This window comes from Rattus norvegicus, chromosome 14 (genome assembly GCF_021556685.1).
Source record: "Rattus norvegicus strain SHRSP/BbbUtx chromosome 14, alternate assembly SHRSP_T2T, whole genome shotgun sequence".
In the NCBI taxonomy this organism is placed as follows: domain Eukaryota; kingdom Metazoa; phylum Chordata; class Mammalia; order Rodentia; family Muridae; genus Rattus; species Rattus norvegicus.
The window spans coordinates 21,744,295-21,750,377 of NC_141547.1; the positions used below are offsets into that span (position 1 = coordinate 21,744,295).

Consider the following 6,083-nt stretch of genomic DNA (forward strand, 5'->3'; position numbering starts at 1 on the left):
GCTTCTATTTCCATTTTTAATTCCTTCAACTGTTCGATTGTGTTTTCCTGGAATTCTTTCAGGGATTTTTGCGATTCCTCTCTGTAGGCTTCTACTTGTTTATTAATGTTTTCCTGTGTTTCCCTAAGTGTGTTCATGTCTTTCTTGAATTCCTCCAGCATCATGATCAAATATGATTTTGAAACTAGATCTTGCTTTTCTGGTGTGTTTGGAAATTCCATGTTTGTTTTGGTGGGGGAATTGGGCTCCGATGATGGCATGTAGTCTTGGTTTCTGTTGCTTGGGTTCCTGCGCTTGCCTCTCGCCATCAGATTATCTCTAGTGTTACTTTGTTCTGCTATTTCTGACAGTGGCTAGACTGTCCTATAAGCCTGTGTGTCAGGAGTGCTATAGACATGTTTTCCTGTTTTCTTTCAGCTAGTTATGGGGACAGAGTGTTCTGCTTTCAGGTGTGTAGTTTTTCCTATCTACAGGACTTCAGCTGTTCCTGTGGGCCTGTGTCTTGAGTTCACCAGGCAGCTTTCTTGCAGTAGAAAATTTGGTCTTACCTGTGGTCCTGAGGCTCAAGTTCGCTCGTGGGGTGCTGCCCAGGGGCTCTCCGCAGCGGCAGCAACCAGGAAGACCTGTGCTGCCCCTTCCGGGAGCTTCAGTGCACCAGGGTTCCAGATGGTCTTTGGCTTTTTCCTCTGGCGTCCGAGATGTGTGTGCAGGGAGCAGTCTCTTCTGGTTTCCCAGGCTTGTCTGCCTCTCTCAAGGTTTAGCTCTCTCTCCCACAGGATTTGGGTGCAGAGAACTGTTTATCCGGTCTGTTTCTTTCAGGTTCCGGCGGTGTCTCAGGCAGGTGTCCTGCCGCTCCTGGGCCCTCCCCCACGGGAGCCCAGAGGCCCTATACAGTTTCCTCTTGGGCCAGGGATGTGGGCAGGGGTGAGCAGTGTTAGTGGTCTCCTCTGCTCTGCAGCCTCAGGAGTGCCCACCTGACCAGGCGGTTGGGTCTCTCTCTCACCGGGTCTGGGAGCAGAGAGCTGCTGCGGGCCGGGATCCGCGGGTGTGGCACCCATTTATTTTTTAAAAGTGCAGCAGGTTTATTTAATTTAGAAATATTCATCCCATAAGGAAATCTGAATACTTTATCATTGTGAAGAAAGTGAACCCATTAAACTTAGACTATTGTTTTTCTTTAATTGTCCTTTCCAACTCTGCACAGAATTTTGTTTTTAACAGTGAACCCCATAGGATCTTTTCACATAGTTTGTTTTTAAACTTTTATAAATATTAGAACCCATTTGTAAAAGACAGTATTCTTTCTTTTAAAAAAACTTTAATTGTACCATGATATATTATATATTATTTTATTTAATTACCCATGTGTAATACTTTTTTTTATGGTGGAAAAAAAAGTATATATTTAGAATTAACCATCTGGACTCACTTTAGATGATCCCAATCTTGTTGGCAACATCTAGAGCATCATAATCAGGAGCCAAGCGAACATATGCCTTCTTCTCTCCGTCAGGCCGTATCAGAGTATTGACTTTGGCCACATCTATGTCATAGAGTTTTTTCACGGCCTGTTTGATCTGGTGCTTGTTGGCCTTAACATCCACAATGAACACAAGCGTGTTGTTGTCCTCTATTTTCTTCATAGCCGACTCGGTGGTCAGTGGGAATTTGATGATAGCATAGTGGTCAAGCTTGTTTCTCCTGGGTGCACTCTTTCGAGGATATTTTGGCTGCCTCCGGAGCCGCAGGGTCTTGGGCCGCCGGAAAGTGGGTGACGTTCGGATCTTCTTCTTTTTGTGACTGTGGACACCTTTCAGCACTGCCTTCTTAGCTTTCAAGGCCTTCTCTTTGGCTTCGGCTTTGGGAGGGGCAGGAGCTTCCTTCTTTGCTTTAGGCGCCATCTTGGCGAAAAGGGTCCATGTGTAATATTTTAAGTATATACATAAAGCACAATATATTTACTCAGTTTACACACACACACACACACACACACACACACACACACACACACACACACAGAAGAGAGATTCAGGGATAGAAAGACAGAGAAAGAGACAGACAGGGAGAGACACAGAGCTAGATAGATAGATAGATAGATAGATAGATAGATAGATAGATAGACAGACAGAGAGATAGATACTTTAAATAGGGAAAGGCATGTTCAGCAGAAAGGACTTTGAAGACATTTTCTAAACTACAAAACTTTTGAAAGGCTCTGGACTGAGCCACAGTGATGACTCACAGAGCAGTAGAGAAGTGAGTGCTGTGGGAAGCTATTTTTCGGAACTGAACAGGTAAGATCCGGGAACTATACCATCAGCATTTACTTCCTTGTATCCACAAACTGTTTCTTAGCTCCAGGAAGATGGGGAGTGAGCTAATTCCCCATCACAAGCTAATTGTCTGTTGCTGGAGAACCATAGAAGTCTCATCTCTGCATTAGAAGGCCTCTTGGTGGCTTCATCTAATAAAAAAGAAACAGAATTTGTATGTAGAATTCTAACTGAAAGGAACTATGGGAGATGTAGGTTTTAGACCCTCAGTTTCTGTTGTACCAGAGGGGGACGTTAGAACAGAGAATGGCTGTATTAGACCATAAGACCAACTATAACTTCATTTCCATTCCCATTGAGTAATAATGTTCCATGTACTGGGAGTTGGTATTGATATAAAATGATTAAGTTGGCCATTCTTTGTTGAATAACTTGTTTCCATTTGTCCCTACTAAGGTTTTTGTAACAAATTTCTTCTTGTATTTCTACTTGAATATATGGGCTAAGATAGGTAATCACTTGGTTATGGACAGATTATTTTAAATTTTAGATTGGTGATCTGTCCTGAGAAGGTACTGTCTCAATTCTAAGTTCAGTTATCCAGATGTGAGGATGCATTTCTCTACATTCTTACCGAATCTTCACCCGATTAAAATGTTTGCTTTTCTTTTCTTTTTCTTTTTTCGTTTTTTTTTTAAAGACTGGGTCTCATGTAGCCTTGGCTAGTCTCAAACTCATCATGTAGTCGAGGGTGACTTTGAACTCATGATGATCTTGCCTCTACCTCCCAAGTACCAGGCTCTCCAAAAACTTATATTCCTTTTAAAGATTTGTTTATTTTCACTTGTATGTTTTCTGCATGTATGCCTGTGCAACACGAGTATGCAGGGCCTGCAGAGGCCAGAAGATGATGTTGACTGAACTTGGAACTAGAGTTGCAGATTTTGTGAGCCACCGTGTGAATGCTAGCCACAGAACCCAGGTCCTGTGGAAGAATAGTTAGTCCTGTTAACCACTAAACCAACTCTCCAGCTTTTTTTTTTTTAAGAATCTTTAAGTAGTAAATATTTTAGTTTTAGTACTGACACATGATTTTATTTTTGTTTCTGTAAATGTTAGTTATAATGCGAGTAAATTCAATTTTGTGATAATTGACCACCTCTGTTTTTCTCTGTGAAAAATTTGTCAGAACCATATATCTGTTTGTGTGTATAATATACACTTGAAATTGCATTTAGGAGCAACTCATCTGCAGGCCTCAGGACACACAAACCCAAGAGCAGTCTGGGACAGGACCCTTCAGGTTGCTGCCTGCACCTGGAGCTGAACTGGTCCCACAGCTCTCTGTGCCCAGATGGTACAGAGAAAGAGAGGCAACAGGTCTACAGGAGTGCTGACACACAGACTTACAGGAGGGTCAAGCCGCTGTCAGAGAGCAAGGCAAGCTAACACCAGAGACAACCTGATGGCAGGAGGCAAGCACAGGAACCTAAGCAACAGAAACCAAGACTACTTGGCATCATCAGAGCCTAGTTCGCCCACTAACGCAAATACTGGATATCCAAACACTCTGGAAAAGGAAGATTTGGATACAAAGTTACCTCTCATGATGATGATAGAGGACTTTAAGAAAGACATAAATAAAAATTGCACATTTAATATATTTTGTTCAATTGTAGGAAGCACCCACACATTTTAAGCACATATCTGAAACATAATTATAAATATAATGTTATAAATATAATATAAATTATAATTTATTTGCTAACATCCACTGAACACTATGTTTTATGATCAGCTTCTGAACAACAGAAATGTATGACATAGATCTTGCTCTCAAGTTCTATCAGCTTATATTTAAAAGAATTTTTTTAAAGATTCATTATGTCTACAGCATTCTGACTGTGTGCATGTCTGCAGGCCAGAAAGAGGGCACCGGATCCCATTACAGATGGTTGTGAGCCACCCCATAGTTGCTGGGAATTGAACTCAGGACCTCTGGAAGAGCAGACAGTGCTCTTAACCCCTGAGCCATCTCTCCAGCTTACATTTAAGCGATAAGATTACCCAAAGGACGATTACAAATAGAAATTGATATAGTGGTAGATAATCAAACACAAAACTAGCATCGATAAGTCTATATAATTATGAAGAAGATAAGGCTTTGCGAGAAAGTCTTGGAGAAAGGAATGTAACTAGGTCGGGCCATGAGGCAAGAATACTCACTAGGTAAGATATGTGGAAATTTGGGGAGCATCATGAATCCTGAATAAGATTAAGATGGCAGGAAAACACTTGCCTTTCAAGACAGATGAAGAAGTGGCCGAAGTGAAATCAAGCTGTAATTGTTCAGACAAAACAAGCTGGGTGATCAGTGGTATACATCTTTAATCTCGGCACTAGAGAAGCAGAGGCAGGCAGGTCTGTCTCTACAAGTTGGAGGCCAGCCTGATCTACCGAACCAGTTCCAGGACAGCTAACAATACACAGAGAAACCCTACCCTGAAAAGCATAAAACAAACAAACAAACAAACACCAAATCCAAAAACAATATTCTTGGCACCGTGACAAGCACTTGTCAATTAATGCAACAGTCTCCCAAACACAGTCCTGTTGGCTCACATATATGTACTTATGACCTTGTCCTCAAGGTCAGAAGATTTATGTCAAACAGTCAGTTGTCACTCAGTCTGGCGTTGGAGTGGAGGCCATGTCTTCTCTGTTATATCATGGTATTATGTGGATAAAGAGAGACTGTGCTATGAGTGGTATAGAATAACGTATTTTGAGATGCAATTGTCACCGAACCCAGAGCTTGCCATTTCAGCTAGATCGGCAGGCCACAGATTACAGGGACCCCCACCTGTTTCCACCTTATTAATATTGAGGTCATGAGCATGCTGCTGTGTCTGGATTTTATGCATGTTCTGGAGACCCAACCTCAGGTTCTAATGCTTGTATGACAAATACATTATTATTTAGATTATTACCTCAGCCATTAATTTTTTTTTAATGAAAATGTCACATGTAAGTAATAGTGCAACAAGCTACAGCAATTATATCATTATTCTGGTCTTTGCTCAAAGCTTCATCTTCTAGGTTTGTCTGAGTACTCTAAAGCTAGCCATCCTACCCATCACATTTTCCACTTTCTACTCAACTATCCTCTCTTTCTAGCATTGTTAAATCTCTTATTCAAGTATAGATTCACTATTCTATATTTGTTGGTCTTTCCCACCAGTGTATAAGGGTGTATCACTATTTCTGGAAACAATATGAAACTTCAGGAAGTATGTAAGATACTAACCTAATGCGAAGATAGGGAAATGTGTTCTTCAAGACACCGAAAATAGTCACAAGAATCAAGGCAGTTGTATTACAAATACACAAATGGATCCCGGAGCTGTTTTTATAAGAACTTAGCATGTCACTCAAAAACTTGATACACCTTCATTCGTTAAAAGATCTCTCAGCTGCTTAATTAGTTTGTTCCATTTTCTATACAAAGAGTCATAAAAGCAAAAGGTGTTTCTCTAAACCCTACTTTTCACCTGCAATTTCATTCCTATAACAATGCTCACCTATCCCCATGAGACTCTTTAAATTAAGGACATTTCAAATGACTTAGGCTCTCATAAGGTTGTTTATCCTAAGAGACACAACTTACAGTTAAGTGATTTGTCTGGTGCTTGCTAGTTTCTCCGGGAAGAGTCTCTGTGCTGAAAGAACGGATAGTTCCTGAGTCAGAGCACTGACTCACTATAGTGTGGTGGTAGTTTGGGGTGGGTCTTTCTGATGACCAAGTCAGAC

At 41.1% G+C, this 6,083-nt stretch overlaps 1 pseudogene; it reads right to left on the reverse strand.

Moving 5' to 3' along the window:
• Rpl23a-ps20 (ribosomal protein L23a, pseudogene 20) lies at positions 1,377-1,916 on the reverse strand (annotated as a pseudogene).